Consider the following 18,059-nt stretch of genomic DNA (forward strand, 5'->3'; position numbering starts at 1 on the left):
CGGAGTACAGACTGGAAGCCCAGAGGTGAAGGTGGGAAACACCTCCAAAGGTGGTAGAGAATAACCAAGCTAAGATCCTGTGGGACTTCCAGATCCAAACCGACAAAATGGTAATGGCAAACCAGCCGGACATTGTGGTGATGGACAAACAGCAGAGGAAAGCCGTTGTTCTTGACATTGCAATACCAAGCGATTGCAACATCAGGAAACAGGAACATGAGAAACTGGAGAAATACCAAGGCCTGAAAGAAGAACTTGAGAAGGCCTGGAAAGTGAAGGCAACAGTGGTGCCCGTGGTCATCGGAGCACTCGGGGCACCAGACCCCAAATCGGAAGAGTGGCTACAGCAGATCCCAGGACAAACCTGAGACATCTCGGTCCAGAAGGGCGCAGTCCTAGGAACAGCAAAGATACTGCGCAGAACCCCCAAGCTCCCAGGCCTCTGGTAGAGGACCCGAGCTTGGATGGATGAGAGACCGCCCATGGAGGGCGAGGGGACAATTTATATATATACAAATATACATACACACACGCAGATACTTACACACATATATATTAGTGCTGGGCAACGATTAAAATTTTTAATCGCAATTAATCGCATGACATGTTGCAATTAATCGTGATTAATCACATTATGCACAAAACGTCTTTTTCCTTTAAAAGAAGGCCTACAGTTATATAAAAAAATGCAGTATATTTTGGTTTACAAACACTAAATCAGGGGTCTCCAACCTGCATCTCTGGAGCCGCAAGAGGCTCTCTGGACCTTCCACAATGCCTCTAAATATGTGGCTAAAATATTCTTTTAAATCTATCTTTCCTGTCATTAAGTCGGAAACCAGGGACTGTTTTTGTCTTTTTACTTTACATAATTTCCCACAAATATCTACATCCCTTAGAACAAAGTCTGTTTATCCTCTTTTTATAAAGGTTTTATATTTTTCTTTATTTAATAACCTAAAAATGGAAATAAAAGTGTGGTTCTTGAAAAATAAATATCCTATGGTGGCTTGTCATTAAAAATATATATATATTAAGTTGCCTTTTTGAAAAGCCTGGTAACATTTGTGTCTCTAAAGGAGTTTTATTTAGCTGGCTGAGGGAAAAATGGCTCTTTGGATTGGAAAGGCTGCAGACCCCTGCACCAAACACATAAACAGGTTTAGCAGCAGTTTTCTCTTTAAACAGCAACAGTTAAAATATTTCTTCATAGATCTTCATATATTTATAAAATCAAATATTTATGACAAAGAAGGATGAAATGTTAAGGATTTACTAAATAAAAGATAAAAAGTCAGCAGGATGAATTTAAAGCTGTGAAGTTGCTTCCTTCTAAACACTGAAAGAACAATATGTGATGAATATCAGCATCAGGTGAACAGACAGAAAGCCGGATTAGAATCTCACAGCTTATAAACTAACAGCTAACAGCTCAGCAAAACCATTTCTATGACCACCAAACACAGTTAAGTGCACAAACAATTCAAAGACCAGGTACACAAAGTCCAAAAAATATGTAAACACATATGATGTCTCCCCATGAACACGAACAAACGACTCCTCTACTGAAAGTTCACGTCTCAGATTCCACAGCTGGAAGTTTCATCTCGCTATGACCAAGATTCACCGAACCAGAGGCAGAGGAAGACCCGATTTATGCTTTAGGTTTGTAAAAGTCAAAAAGCCTGTCTTACCGTTGCTGTCTTGCCTAAATGAAAACCGTATTTATTAAAATAAATAAAAAGTTGCTCATCTTTTGGGAGCAGTTTCCCGCTGCCATCTGCATGGGTTTGGACAGACAAAGAGAAACGAAAATAGAATATATATATATATATATATATATATATATATATATATTCATACACACATATAAGATGGCATAAAACTACGGACCCAGGTTTCCCTTGTCCAGACATGGGTCACCGGGGCCCCTCTCTGGAGCCAGGCCTAGAGGTGGGGCACGGAGGCAAGCACTTGGTGGCTGGGCTTTTGCCCATGGGGCACGGTCAGGCTCAGCTCGAGAGGGTGACATGGGCCCCCACCTCCCATGGGCTCACCACCTGCATGAGAGGCCAGGTGAACTGGGTGGTGGCCAAAGGCAGGGACCCTGGCGGTCTGATCTTTGGCTGAAGAAGCTAGTTGAGGGATGTGGAATGTCAACTCTCTGGCAGAGGACCCTGAGCTAGTGCGCGATGTTGAGCAGTTCCGGCTAGATATAGTTGGACTCACCTCAACGCACGGCTTGGGCTCTGGAACCACTGTCCTTGAGAGGGGCTGGAGGGGCTCTCCTATTCTGGAGTTGCTCCCGGTGAGAGGTGGTGAGCAAGTGTAGGCATGCTCATTGTCCCCCGGACTTGGCACCTGGGTTTTCCTCGGTGGGTGAGAGGGTAGCCTCCCTCCGCCTTCAGGTGGGGGGATGGGTACTTGCTTATGCACCAAACAAAAGCTCAGCGTACCCACCTCTTTTGGAGTCCTTGGAGGTGGTGTTGGAGAACACTCCTTCCATAAACTCCCTCGGTCTGCTGGGGAACTTCAGTGCTCACGTGGGCAGTGACAGTGAGACCTGGAGGGGTGTGATTGGGAGAAACGGCCCCCCTAATCTGAATCAGAGTGGTGTTTTATTATTGTACTTGATGTTGGACTTCTGTGCTAGCCATGGACTGTCTATAACGAACACCATGTTCAGGCATAAGAGTATCCTCATGTGCATTTGACACCCTAGGCCGCAATTCGATGACAGACTTTTTAGCCATATCATCTGACTTGCAGCTGCATCTTTTGGACACTCAGGTGAAGAGAGGGGCGGAGCTGTCATGGATGCCAGTCAGGCCTGGCAGACCTAAGCATCTTGTGAGGGTCTGCTAAGTCCCCTGTCAGAAATAGTTTCGACTTCCATCTCCAGCAGAGCTTCAACCATGTCATGGGTGAGGCAGGGGATAATGAGTCCAAGTGGGCTGTGTTCTGTGCATCTATTGTTGGGGCAGCCAGCCAGAGCTGTGGCCGTAAGGTTGTCGGTGCCTGTTGTGGTGATTGACACCAGCAGTAAGGGATGCCGTCAAGCTGAAGGAGGAATTCTATCAGGTCTTTTTGGCCTGTGGGACTCCAGAGACAGCCAATGGGTATCAGCAGGCTAAGCAGGACGTGGCTTTGGCAGTCGCTAAGGCAAAAGCTTGGGTGTGGGAGGAGTTTGGAGAAGCCATGGCAAATGACTTCTGGATGGCTTCAAATGGATTCAGGTCCACCATCCGGCGGCTCAGGAGGGGAAAGCAGTGCTCCATCAACACTATGCACTGTGGCGATGGAGGGGTGCTGACCTCGACTCTGGACGTTGTGAGGCAGTGGAGGCAATGCTTCGAAGACCTCCTCAATCCCACCAACACCTCTTCCGATGAGGAAGCAGAGTCTGGGGACCCTGGTGTTGGCTCTCTGGGGCTGAGGTGGTTAAAAAGCTCCTCGATGGCAGGCTCTTGATGCTGTAGGGCTGTCGTGGATGACACGCCTCTGCAGCATCGCATGGACATTGGCTGGCAGACTGGGGTGGGGGTTCCCCTCCTTTAAAAGAAGGACCGGAGGGTGTGCTCCAACTACAGAGGGATCACACTCCTCAGCCTCCTTGGTAAGGTCTATTCGGGGGTCTATTGAGGAGGAGCAGTGTGGTTTTCATTCCGGTCGTTTAACAGTGGACCAGCTCTACAACCTCTTCATGGGTCTTGAAGGGGGGATAGGAGTTTGCTTAACTGGTCTACATGCGCTTTGTGGACATGAAGAACCCCCACAAGAGTCCCCCGGGGACTCTTTAACAGCGCCAACCTGAGGAAAGTCCTGCTGAGATATCACCAACACATCAGCTGTGCACATGGTAAGAACACACTATCATACTTACACCCCTTAAGCAGACACATATAAGGCCCTGCCTATATCTCCTTTTGAAAAATCTGATCATGTCTCAGTTCTGCTGCTGCCTTTCTTTAGGCAGAAACTGAAGCGTCACAGACTGGTGACGCGGACTATTCAGCAGTGGTCCATCCAATCAGACTCGGCCCTGCACGACTGCTTCAGCACGACGGAGTGGTGTGTTTAGGGATACTGACATAAACAAATACACAGACACGGTCATTGGATACATCGGGAAATCTATTGACGTTGTACCAAGGATTACTATGCAGACATTTCCAAGTCAGAAGCCCTGGGTTAACAGTGAAATCTGTGCCAAACTTAAAGCACGAACAGACGCCTTCAACTCAGGTGATTAGGAGGAGTACAGGAAGTCCAGGTACACACTCCGGAGAGTTATCAGCAGCGCAAAGAGTCAGTACAGGGACAAAGTGGAGTCTTATTATAAGGGCTCCAACACCATGAGTATGTGGGCTGGATTAAAAACTCTTACGGACTACAAAATGAAGCTCAGCGGTGCTGGCTGTGCTGGGTTCACGACCCTGCAAGTAATTAAAAGCTCCTGCGATCAGAGCAATGAGCTCTCTAGATTAAGAAATGCGCTGCTGAATTGATAAATACGCTCACCAGGGTATTTGGTACGCTCATCAAGGTATTTGGCAGCGATGTAATGCCATAATCTCTGCTGAGAGTTGCACAATGCACATGCGCAAACGGGAAAAAAACAAACAAAAAAACTACAGAGTGAGACATGGTCTTCTGTTGTTTTTTTATCTCTGCTGAGAGTTGCACATGCGCAGTAAAGTCCACCAGGGGAAAAATATGGCAGCAGACAAGGGAGCAAAACAGGGGCAGAGGACATCAAAAGTCTGGGATAACTTCACGTTAAAATTATAAAATAAATACATGTGAGATTTGTAAAGCGGACCTTGCGTACCACGGAAATACATCTGTAATGCTCGAACACTTAAAGAGGAGGAAAGTCGGACTTACATAACAACCCCATGCAAGAGTTCAAAGCTGAAAGTGAAATAAGAGGCATTTATAATAATCATGAGATACATAATCCGATTGGTCGACTAGTCGTTTTAATAGTCGGTGACTAATTGACCATCAGAATAGTCATTAGTTGCAGCCCTAGTCAGCAGCAACATCACTTTTAAATAACACCTTTTTGTTGCATATTATTTTATATTATTTACTTTACTAACTTTTTACATTTTATTATCTTTTTTTTTCCTCTTGTTGACAATTTTTATGCTTGTTTATATTCTTTTGGCATTGTTGGAGAGCCTGGGATTTAAGAATTTAATTACCAATGAATGCTGATGTAAATGTTGTGCAATGACAAATTTAATTTTAATCCTAATCTTATTATGGTTTTAACAATGCCTAAAAAGAGCAGTGTACGATATAATTCTGGAGGCACAGGAGAAAGTGCTTGTATAGATTATAGATTAAATTTATAGTCTCTCCGTACTGCCTTTTTGTCTTTTTTAAAATATGAACTAAATTGTGATTCTGAAATAAGGAATTAAATTTAATTGAATATTTTCCAGAAAGAAGCTTCCCAAGTTTGTTAGAGGTCCTGTGGCCTTTTCCATCCGTTTTCTCTTAGGGAAATCCAGAGTAATATGAAGGATTTCTGTATTTTGGTGATTTACTTTGCTGTAATTTTGTTATGATTGCATAAAAAGATATAAATGAATAAAACCTAAAAACCTATGAATGTCCATGTGGTTTTACACATTTATAGTGTTGGGAAATTAATTAACAGAATAATCGTGATAATCATACAATCACTATGTTTTCTTTGACAATAATTGTACCCATAGAATCTTTAATCGTGACATCCATATTTCTATGTCCCACCAGCTGCCACTTTGTTCAGAAAACTCCCTTATAAAAACACACCTCATACCCACAATATCACAGTATCTCAATTTCCAGTCTTCACAGACTCATCAATAAGCAGCCTGACCAGACTCACCATTAAATATCGGATATAAACAACAAAAGAGTAGTACTGTAGTTAGTAATACATTTTAAAACTGTTTACGCAGTCACCAATATGGATAAAAAGAAGAATGATGACAGGATACCGTACAAGGACAAACTTATCAAGGAGGTCCGGGATCAGTATTTGGCAAAATTGTCGACAATCAATAACAGATACTTACAACCTCAAAGCTAAGGAATGGAGCTCCGGTTCCACATTATTACCTCATCACTGGATATAACAAGCTACCTTGTTTATGGTGTCAGTGCTTACACACATGAACAGTTTAGAAATTAAAAATGGCTCGAAGCTCACGGACATTTTATGAATGGCTGTGCACAGGATCTGTTCACATTTCCACCGCAGGACTGCAACAATACAGTCGTCACTGCAAAGGTAAGCTAACCTGGATGTTGTCAAGTTAAGTTATGACCGGTGGACTTTTGTCCGATTTTCTTTACATATTTAAACTTCGAGCTAGGGCTGCACGATAATATGTGATAACAGCTACAATGATGATTTGTTTCGCGATAAATAAAATACTAGGATATGCAATGTCTTTCAGCTTCAGGTGTTGTGCAAACAGACACCAGGTAGTTGGTAGTCGCTAGCCTATTGAGATAACAGAAAAAAACAAAACAAACTGATTACTTCCAATAAAATATTGTTTTATTATTTAAGAATGGCACCTGACTACACCTGCTATGTAAATAAAACATCTTAGATGTATATTACAAATTCATAATGGGTACCAAAATATTTTGTTAAACATTTTCTGCCATCCCTTATTCTCCAACTGCCTGAATTGATGAAATACGAATAAAAGAAAAAAGTTTAATGCATTCAAACAAATGTAAACATTTAAACAAACTTCTGTGTCTTAGTACAATAGTTTAAATAAATGTAAACATAAATCCAAGTGCAGTGTTTCTTGTTTAAAATGTTAATCTTAAATAAATGAGAACATGTGCAAATCTACATTATGGCAGGTTCTTGCTCAGAAAAACCAGCATGTTTATTTTGCTGGGTTTTAAGCAGCTACGTTCACATGTAACAATATTTCCTGATGTGCTAAAAAGTCTCTCTGAGGGTTACCTACCTACTCGCAGGTATACAGAGATGTTTCCTAGCAAGTTTACTCAGCTGTGGAAAGGTGACCCGGTGGAGTTTCCACCAAGCCAAAGGATCGGCCTCACCATCTATGGTGGGGGACATAAAGTAGCTTGAGTTTAGCTTCCATTGCCTGTAACAGCTGGATGATGGATTAGGATGGGAGTGAGGCTGTCTTAAAGAAACTGCCCAATGATTTTTGATTTTTTTTTTTTGGCTTTCTTTACAGTGGGACAGGGTGGATTCATGGGCTGGGCTTCTTGGTCACTGGGTGCTTTCTCTTTGGAACAAAAAAGAGGGGGGGGGGGGGGGGGGGGGGGGGGCAGAACCTAGTTAGCTTTTGTGCTGCTGCTTCCAATTCTGACAGCACCCTGTTTTTAATGTGCAGGACCTTTTCACTGGAAATGTTGCTAGCTTTGAATCTGACATCCATGAAGCATGCCATATCCAGAAGTTCCTGGGTTGCTGGGTTCTCATACTTCGTGTTCATGTAGTTTAGGATCTTATTCTTATCTGATTTTGTTAACTGTCTTTGTAAGTCTCTGCAAGGACTGATGTCTTCATCAGATGGAGGACTGCTTTCACACATAAAACACTGACGTAACTCTCACCTGAGACAGCATCAGTAAATTGTTGCAGAGGACTTAATGCCTGGTTCAAATGCCTTGATTTTCTCTCTGCTGAGAGGACGTCACTTAAGGCCAGTTGCTGCTCCAGAACTCTTTCCATCACCTTCTGCCTTGATCTCCACCTGGTGGGGCACTCAGTGATGAGTGAATGCTGTGGGAGGTTGAGTTCCTGCTGTCTTTTTTTAAGAGCCACATTCTCCTTATGGCAGAATTGCCCCACTAACTTTTTGCACAGCCCAACAGCTGAAGCAATACGAACGTCATCTTTAACCGCATTTTCTGGGAAAATGGGGAAAAAACAAGAGACAGACCAAAAATTATTTAAAATGTGTGAATATCAACTTTAAGATTTTCTTCTCCTTCATTTCTCATATTCTCCCTTTTCACTATTGGAACAAATTAATGTAAAATTGGATGGCAAAGTTCATCGTAACCTGTACCAATATTACTACAATTATAATCAGTAAGATTTATCTAAATAATCCAGTCATTGAAAGACTTACCGATGGCGAGATGTGGCCGAAACACTGGAGTCTGACCCATTTGTTCAGTTCGGTGGCCTTCAGTGTTGGGTCCGCTGTCTGTGGTGATGCTGACCTGTTGCTCTTCATGCAGATCCCAGCTTGCTACCACTTGTTGAAATCCAACTCCACTGGTGTGCGAGTCCGGGAAATATATGGTTTCAAAACACCATGTTTTCTGTTCGAAGTTTTCAGTAAGGAAATGCGCGGTGAAACTCGTGTAGGGCTCCGTCATGCGACTGGACCAGAGGTCTGTTGTGCTAGCATAGTATCCAGCTTGACGCATTTATGACAGTAAAAGTCCATTTGATTGGCCCCTGACACACGTGGCGCAAGAACGTACAGCTACAATTGGAACATCACGCCACTCGTAAAAATACACGTAAACTTAAACACTATTAGCTATCACAGTTTAGGCCATCTTTGCAATATGTATATTGCACAGGGTAATATTGCGATGAAGGTAAATTTGAAATATTGTGCAGCCCTACTCCGAGCATAAATGATTAATATGGATTACAATGCTGCAAAAGAAACAACTTCATATTTATATTACATAATTTTAAGTTTAAAAGTTTAAAATGATCTAATAATCCTACATTTTCATAAAGCATACCTACCTACTCAAGCAACTATGTCAGTCTTGTATAGCTTGTAAACCAGAAACTGTAATAATATAACATCCTTATAAACGAAGCAAAATATAGGAAACAACTGAACACTGTTGTAAACTGTTGTTGTCTGTCTGCCAGTGTGTTTTCTACAGATCTTGACCAGCACCTGACTGACTGTCCACTGAAGCCCATCACTGAGCCATCAGGAACCATATCATCAGGTCACTGCACATGTATGGCTGGGATAGCGGAGACATGCACACATGTTGCGGCGATGCTGTTTAAGCAGTTGTCAGATGCAGAGAGAAAATAACCATAACTGGACAACCTGCATACTGGATGAAACGATGCAACATCAGTAAAGTGGGAGCAGAAGGAGGACACAAAATAGACTTCACTACAAAAGCTAAAAAAAATGCCTTGATAAACATCTGTGTGGTGAGGCAGCAAACATGCCTGCTCTAAGGACTTCAAAAAACCAGTGTACACACATCAGTTCGTTACAGTGGGATTCATATCTTACAGAACTGCAGAAAGTCTTCCCAAAAGCTTCAATTCTGTCAAATCTGCTGGCATTTTGTGATGCATTTGCAAACACAGTGCAGCCAATTTCAGCACCAGATTCACTTTGCTATTTGTGTGATGAGAAAATGGATGGCTGTGAATTATCTGTTTTGTGCTTGCATTGTAAAACCTTGAGCAGACATTTCAACTGAGCAGGCACACTACACAGAACAGCACACTACCGCACAGATCTTCAGCTTGGTATCAGTTCCACACAGGAAGGATTACAGCATCAAATATGCATCCAGTAAAAGTGTCAGACCTGTACAAGCCTGCACTGTCCACGGTGAAAGCAGTTTGTGCAGTCATACAAACCAAACTGCTGCTACTGCATGGGGAAGACGAACACATTACAGACTGCAGGGTGAAAAACATCACTGTGGGTCTGAGATGCGTCAGTGTGGGTATTTCATAACTCCTGCCAGATATTACAATATTTCATTTCACCCGTTATTTACTTATTATTTATGTTTTTCAATTCAGTCTTGTAAAAAAGACTTAAAGAAAACATTTTCCACCGCAACTCAAACCCACTTTAACCCCACAGAGCCACCACTCCGCCGCACCTACAACTGAACTTCACTAAGCTCCAAACATCACAACCACACAATTCCCGGGAATATTACCGTTAAAAAACCAAACACATCACACCAAAGTATGAAAATTCTCACCTTCCTTCCCGACGAGGATCCCTCGATAACAAGGTTTTGTCCGATCCTCCTTCCGTCCCGTCGTTTCTCCCCCGCGAGCTGGTCTCCGCAGCGGACTGAAACCAACAACAGTCAGTATCCAGATACGTCGGAGTCTCCAGCTGTAGTTTCAAGTTTCCATTAAATAATGTTGCAGAAAATACCTGAAAAGAAGAAACGCAGATCTTCGAGATCGTCTATCTCCACCTCAACTCTTTAATGTTTCTTGTACTAATAAAGAAACGTTGGTTCGATTTAACAAAGTTTCTCCACAGGTTGGGGCAGAGCTCGCTGCGTTGTACACACACGCGCTCACGTTAGCGTCAAACGCTCTTGCTGTGTGACCCGGATGTTAAACCTATCGTATCGAACAGAGTGTCACTGCCCTCTAGCGGATGGAGGTATAAAACGTTTCCATCATCCTATTCATAGACATATGTATGTAGGTGTTTGATGCATCGTCTTATAAACAAATAAACAAACAAACAAACAAACAAATAAATGATGGAAGTGACAACAAAGTCAGCTAATAAATTTTATAAATTTAATCTTGCTGGACCTGACCAGAGGGGAAAAAAACACCACAAAAAAAGGACAGTAATGGAGAGAAGTACAAAGGAAAGTGGAAAAGATGGAAGTAGAGACAAAGATACAGTGGATAGAAGTAACGACCCTTCAATCCAAATTAACGCCAGACAACCAACTGCTACACCTGTACAGAAACACAACAGAGAATTTCTTACAGATTTTATGGGTAAACTAAGCTGACAGTCATTAGGAGTTCCTAAAAAAAAAAAAACAAGACAACAACAGCAAGATGTATCACAACTACAACCAAAGAACCAAAGACACACCCATAAAAATAAATAAGTAAATAAATAAATAAATAAAACCTAAACAAAAACAGCTTGTGTATAAATCCACTGGACAACTCGGTGACTGTGTTTGCATGCAGAGTTTGAGGAGTCAGGATTGAGCAGAGATGAGTGTGATCGTGCAAATATGACCACGCCAGAGGCAGATTAGGGTAGCCCAGAGACCTGAGTAATCAGCTGCAATCCTGGGGCACAAACCCAGGCCACCCCACCACTAAGACTACCCCGGACCCACCCCGAGGGTGGCAGAGGGAGGCCCGAGCCAGAGCCTCCTGTGGTTACGGGGCACAGCCCCCGGTGGGCCAATATCGGCAGCCACCGACCCCACCAGGGACAAGGCTCAGTGTTGAGAATAATTTAAAATGATTTCATCTTGCTTTACTGCCTGCATACTGCTTGTGAAGCTCTGGAAAACTGCATCAACGTCCTTCTTCTGCAGCTGCTGATACAGCATGTCGACATGAGGCATCATCTAATGAAACAGCTGCAGGAAAAACTAGAAGTCCTCATCCTGCAGCATCCTCAGAAAACCAAGTGACTCCCTCACTGTGGTGCTGTCAAATGAATGAATTCAAAACACTGCATCAGGTCGTCTAGGTTCTCGAAGACAGTGTTGATGACTCAGCTGTTGAAGTCCCATCTGGCAGGTGACGCTCTTGGCCGCCATCGTGCAACAATCTGGTCACATATGCTAGTGTGTTTGGGTGACCAAGCATGGATTCTTCCTTTCACTCACTCAGACTTCTCCTTACTGTCTGTTAATGAGGCTACATAAACACTCTGCTCCTCTCTCGCCTCCTCTCTGGACAAACTCTGTCCTCTGGCGTCAAAACCAGCCAGACAAACTCCTCCCAGTCCATGGCTCACAGAGGTTCTAAGGAATAACAAAGCCGGACTCAGGGCTGCAGAAAGAAAGTGGCGCAAATCAAAAGAGCACACTGACTTGTCTGAATACCAGCAAAAACTTGAAATTTTCACATCCAGCCTAAAGGCTGCCAAGACAGCTTTTTTAACCGAACAAGATCCGCAACGTTCCCAACACACGACAACTGTTCATGCCGTTTAACTCTCTTCTATCTCCACCACCCGCTCCCCTCCTCCCCACTGTGTTGACTGCAGAAATGTTTGCTTCTTACTTCACTGAAAAGGTCGCTACCATCAATAACCAGTTCACTGAGCCTGACCATCTCAGCCTTACCAAACCAGCTAATGGTGCCTCACTCTGCTCTTTCCACTCTCTAAATGAGGACATAGTCTCTAAACTTCTAGTCAACTCAAAACCCACGACCTGTCCTCTTGATCCTGTTCCCTCTGACATCCTGCAGAGCATTATACCTAAAATCAGATCTGCAGTAACCCATATTATCAACTCCTCTTAAATCCAGTGTCTTTCCCTCTGCCACACTCAACCCTGCCCAGGTTGAAAACTACCGGCCGGTCTCACTGCTTCCATTCATGTCTAAACTACTAGAGCATGCCGTCTTCAGTCAGGTCTCACAGTTCCTCCAAGATAACAACCTGTTAGATCCATATGAATTCGGCTATAGGCAAGGCCACTCCACTGAAACTGCTCTCCTGTCAGTTACTGATTCCCTACGACTTGCCAGATCCGCTGGTCAATCCTCAATCCTTATTCTGCTGAACCTGTCTGCTGCCTTTGACACAGTCAACCATCATATACTGTTCTCAACACTTTGGGAGCTTGGCATCTCAGGATCTTAAGAGATGTGACGTTCATGAACGAATCGACTCTTTTAAATGAACGATGGGAACCGATTCACAGCTGTGAGCCATTCATTTGTGAGCCATTCTTTTTATATACAAATTTTTGACACTGCTTTCACGAAAACAAATCAAATCAAACTTTATTTATAAAGCGCTTTTCATGCCATAGGCAACACAGTTATTTACATGATTAAGAATAAATACACTCAATGAAATTTTTCACACTGTCACACACACACACTTATACACACACGCCAAGCCCAATCCCCCCCCCACCCCTCTTCCAGGTAAGAATGACTGAATAAAAAAAAATTAGTAAATAAGAAAATAAGAAGTAGTACAGTTGAGTAAAATGAAAATTAAATAAATAACATTTGTGACATCGTAGAAGTCTGATGTCCAACACACTCCATTCATGTGAAGCATCTAAGGGCAGAGAGTATTGTTTGGAAACAAATACTGTGAGTTCTATCCAAAACATTTACTAGAATTTGCACTGACTGCTCAGGTTTATCCTTTTTATCTATGTTTCCTATAATTTTTTTAATCTTGTATAATAGATTTTCTGTAGGTACATAATTTGATTGTTTGTCATTCTTATATATTGTGAAATTTTGTAAGATATTGTGAGAACGAGCCAGTCTTTTGAATGGCTCTTTGAAAGGAGCAGCTCCTCAAGATCCGGCTCACTTCAAAGAGCCATAAATCCCATCTCTACAGGATCTGTCCTCTTATGGTTTATGTCCTACCTCAGGAAGATCCTTTAAAGTGTCTTGACAAGGGGGAATCTCCTGATCACATAGGCTGACAACAGGGGTGCCTCAGGGCTCGGTGCTTGGCCCTCTTCTCTCTTTTACTATACACCTTCTCACTCGGTGCAGTCATTAACTCTCATGGTTTCTCCTACCACTGCTATGCAGATGACACTCAGCTTTTCCTTTCGTTCCCACCTGACAACACAACCGTCTCAATGCGAGCATCAGCATGTCTTGCTGATATCTCCACATGGATGAAGAATCGCCACCTTCAGCTAAATCTGTCCAAGACTGAGCTTATTGTCTTTCCAGCCAATCCTTCCTTACCGCCACAGATAATCGTGCAGCTTGACTCCATCACACTTTTGCCTACGTCTTCTACCAGAAATCTTGGTGTTGCTCGATCTTGCCGATTTGCTCTCTACAACATCAGGAGGACCAGACTCTACCTGACTGAACACAAGGCACAGCTCCTGGTCCAGGCTCTGGTCATTTCACGCATTGACTAATGCAACTCCTTACTGGCTGACCTGCCTGCATGCTCAGTTAAACCTCTGCAAATGATCCAGAACGCAGCAGCACGCCTGGTCTTCAACCAACTCATGTCACTCCGCTGCTAATCGCTCTCCACTGGCTTTCAGTTGCAGCCCGCATCTAATTCAAAGCTCTGCTTCTGGCTTACAAAACAATAACCCAAACAGCTCCGGTTTAGTAGAATCCCCCACAATGAGCACACGAGGGCCAGCATCAGCCGGCGGTAGTCTCCAGGTCGAGGTAGGGCGGCCTACCGCATCAGAGCGTGATGCGGCAGTCTCTGTGGTGGCGGGAAGACAGACTTCTGCCCCTGCAGCAGTGGAAGCAGGAAAAGAGGGGGAGGATCCAGCTCGAGCGGCGACGCACTCCTGGCCAAGACTCCCGGGGCGTGTCTCAGCATGTCTCTTCACCGTGGCTTTAAGGAGCTTTCAACGCCTCAAGGAGCTTTGGGATGACCGTCGGGTCCCGGTTGCCTTGGTCCAGACCGGCAATGCGCTTGGGACGGCAGACCACCTCAGACCAAGATGGCAGGTGTTTCGGCATGGAGCTGGAAAAAGGCCAGGGCGAGGTAGCAGGGTCCCAAGTCATTGTGTCCTGGAGAGCCGCTTTAAGTGAGGCTATGTGAATCGACTACTGGTGGGATACATCCATCAGGGAATTCAGCTGATTGTTTTTGGACTTCAGTTCCTCGGATAGCTTCCGGATGTCTTCTTTCAGGTTCGGTGATCTGTCTGTTATTTCCAGGCTTTTATCGGAAAGTGCTGAAGCAGCCATTTCAAGCCTTCTCTGATTTCTGGTTAAAACCGTTCTTTATAAAACCGGAATATTAAAAGCTTACGGTTATAAATAGTGTGACTGTACAGTTCAGATTTTTAAAAGGCTTAAAACTGACTTAAAACAGCTAAAACCCAATAAAACCTGTAAAAATTAAGCAAAGTCGAGCAGAGCGTCTTGTACAGCGTCTGTCAGCAGAAGCGGCAGTTTTTGTAGCATTCCCACACAGATGAACAGCTTCGCAAACTGGAAACCATTTAAAAACGATGAGTATGGTGAAAACAATATTAAGGAGGCACTTTGGGGGCCCCATGAGCCTTGTATGGGGCTTGGGACTCCAGGCAAATGTCTGGTTTGCCTAATAGTACGGCCTGCCTCTGCCTCACCTGACCGCATGTCACTGACACAAACTTCTGTCACTTTGTTTGAGCGGCCTGTTCACCACATGAATAACAGCTCATCATGAAGTGAGAGGTTAGTTCAGGCTCCATGGAGAGGTTGATGATGATGGTTTTGGATTTGTTTAAAAGGTTCTGTATGATGTATGAAACAGTATAGTATCTGATAAAGAAAAAGCAGTGAACAATTGAACTTTACATAAAGAATGTTTTTTGTTTGTTTTTATTTAAAATGGAAATAAAACTGGTGGTTTAAGGAAAGAAAAAAACAGTAATAAAAGAACTGATACTAAAAAATTCAATAGAAAAATGAAGTATTATCAAATTATTTTATACAATAAAATATGCAATACTTGTAATTGTATACATTAAACTTGGGGATGTTCTATGATGCATGATTAACTCAACTTTATTTGTAAAGCACTTTTACACAACAACAGCTGAAAAAAACCTGAACACGAAAAAAACAAAAAACATTTAAAAAAAAAATAACTATAAAAACACACTAACAAGCAAATACAATTAAAGTAAAATACAAGTAAATAAAACCAGTAAAAATAACAAAAAGTGGTTAAACAATAACATAAAATGAACACATGTCAGGTGTCAGGCTGCAAGAATCAATCAGTTCATACAGCTCAGATTTTATTAGCAATATGACGAGGCCTAGCAAGATAGGAACCACTGCAGCAACCACAGGCACATGCAGTAGTAGGCTACTCTGCTGTCAGACATCTGCTCTGCACATGAACACAGCATGTAGAGCGCGGCGAAGGGGGGGATACTGATTATGAACAATAAACGCGATGCGATGTAACATTAAGCGCAGGCTATTAAAGTTGTCACTTTAGAAAACAGAAAGCAGAAACAATGTAGGCTATCCTATACACACTGTAATGCATTATCCACTGGTTGCAAGTTCAGATGAGCCTGCTAAATTATTTTCAGAAAAAGCGAAAGGCAACCGGAGAGTTCTTGTCAGGTAACAGCATAAATGCCACAACGTTCATGCAGGATTCCTGAAGAATATACAGTATTTAAAGTCCAAGAGCCTGTGTTGAAAGGGAAGCAGGATGAATGCCAATAATCTGGGAACACTACATAGTGACATATTGTGGCCTGCAGTATCAGCTCAGGAGTATCACCTGAACTAATTTCTCTTCTCTTTTAAGCTGAACAACTTTTTAACCTGGAAACACTTATTTCAAGGTTGCTGTCTTGCTTTATGTTTCCTGTATCTCAGAAGAGCCTGAAGCCTTTATGTCACTGTGTTGTTGTAAATGACTGTTTGGGTCTGGGTCACTGGTTATTTCTGGTCCTCCACAGTCCTCTCCATCAGTTTCTTTTTTTTTTTTTTTTTTTTTTTTTAACTTGTCTTGTCCAGCATCGTTGCAAACAGAATGATTGTCTGGCTGCTGTCTGGTGCTGGGCAATTTTACTCTATCAAGCAGGGATTTATACTACATGTATAAAGTCCCTCTTGATGACATGAAAAACTTTATTAAATCAGACTCTTAATGCTGGACTGGACCGGAGGGGACAGAGAGAGAGAGAGATAGAAAAGAAAGTAGAGAGAAGAGGGAGGGGAGAGAGAGGGACAGAAAGGGTGTGGGGAGTGCGGGTGGGGACTTAAAACATTATACAGAAAACCATGTAATCCATACTACTTGCAACATATATAGCTAAGATCATCCTGGCCAGTAGGTCATTACACAACTAGTTGATAATAGTAACAATAATAATAATCACAATAATAGTAATAATAATAATAGTAGTAGTAATAATAATAAGAGTAAGAGTAATAATAATAATAAGAACAGAAATAATAAAAAAAAAGAAAAAAAAATATGATAATAGATATAAGTGAAACTGCTGTATTCAAGAACACGCGCAGAGAAACCTGTGTGGATATGCTGGAGAACTCGGCCACATGGCGACGCAAAGACTGTGTGGAGACGTTCAGGAAGGAGTGACCATGCAGAGTGATCATGCAGATGCCACCTCACTTGAACAGAGGCCAGAGTCAGGCCAGCGGTCCCGAGACCCAGGCCACCAGCCCCCCCGTAGGCTACAGATCCCGACCGGTCCACAGAGACGACCACTCGCCCGCCCAGGAAGGCAGCAGCAGGAGACCCCAGCAGGAGCCGCCCCGCGGACACAGGGCACCGGCCCCGGCAGGCCGAGGCCAGCAGTCCCCGACCCCCCCGGGCACCGGCCGCCCGGGACAGACGGGGCAGAGGGCCCGGGCCCAGGAGCGCAGGGACACCCCCCACCCCCACAGGCCAAGGGCCAGCACGCCACCCGGGGGGACCCGGCCCGCCCAGACGGCCACCGCCAGAGGCCAGCCCCACACCCCAGCGCCCAGCCGCACACCCCGAGAACCAGTCCTGCCCCCCCCCCCAGACCAACACACACAAACACACACACTCTCCTTCCACTCCTCCATTCATCCTCCCACACATACACCATCCAACCCTTACATACTCTGTCCTCCCACACACACACACCATCCTTCCACCATCCATCCTTCCACACACACACCATCCTTCCACCATCCATCCTCCCACACACTCACCATCCTTCCACCATACACTCTCCCACACCTACCCCATCCTCCCACACACACACATCATCCCTCCACCACTCATCCTCCCACACATACACCATCCTCCACCTTCACACCTCCCACACACACACACACACACCATCCTTCCACTACCCATCCTCCCACACATACATCATTCTCCTACACATACACCGTCCTCCCTCTCCTACACCAAACATCCACCTTCACGTACCCCATCCTCCCACACACACACACACCACCCCTCCATCACCCACTCTCCCAAACATACACCACTCCCCCACACACACACCATCCTCCCTCCCATACACCATCCATCCTCCTGCACACACACCATTCTTCCACCATCCATCCTCCCTCTCCATCAGTTTCTGATTTAATCTGTTTATCTGGG

The 18,059-nt window shown here is 43.8% G+C and overlaps 1 protein-coding gene across 3 annotated transcripts in view; it reads right to left on the bottom strand.

Annotated features, from left to right (window-relative positions):
• LOC121641595 (gastrula zinc finger protein XlCGF8.2DB-like) overlaps positions 1–18,059 on the bottom strand; it is a 32,784-nt gene that overhangs the window by 3,027 nt on the left and 11,698 nt on the right. The window contains exons 1-2 of one of the 3 annotated variants that reach the window (XR_006010733.1): positions 10,185–10,318; positions 10,003–10,097 (exon numbers count right to left, since the gene is read on the bottom strand). The exons of 1 other annotated variant lie outside the window; for it this stretch is intronic. The gene's annotated coding sequence lies outside the window, so the exon portion shown is untranslated. Of the gene's footprint in view, positions 1–10,002; positions 10,319–18,059 lie in introns of those variants that run through there. One more of the 3 variants, XR_006010732.1, reaches the window with a different exon arrangement.

The sequence above is a fragment of the Melanotaenia boesemani genome, chromosome 6, assembly GCF_017639745.1.
Source record: "Melanotaenia boesemani isolate fMelBoe1 chromosome 6, fMelBoe1.pri, whole genome shotgun sequence".
NCBI classification, from domain to species: Eukaryota; Metazoa; Chordata; class Actinopteri; order Atheriniformes; family Melanotaeniidae; genus Melanotaenia; species Melanotaenia boesemani.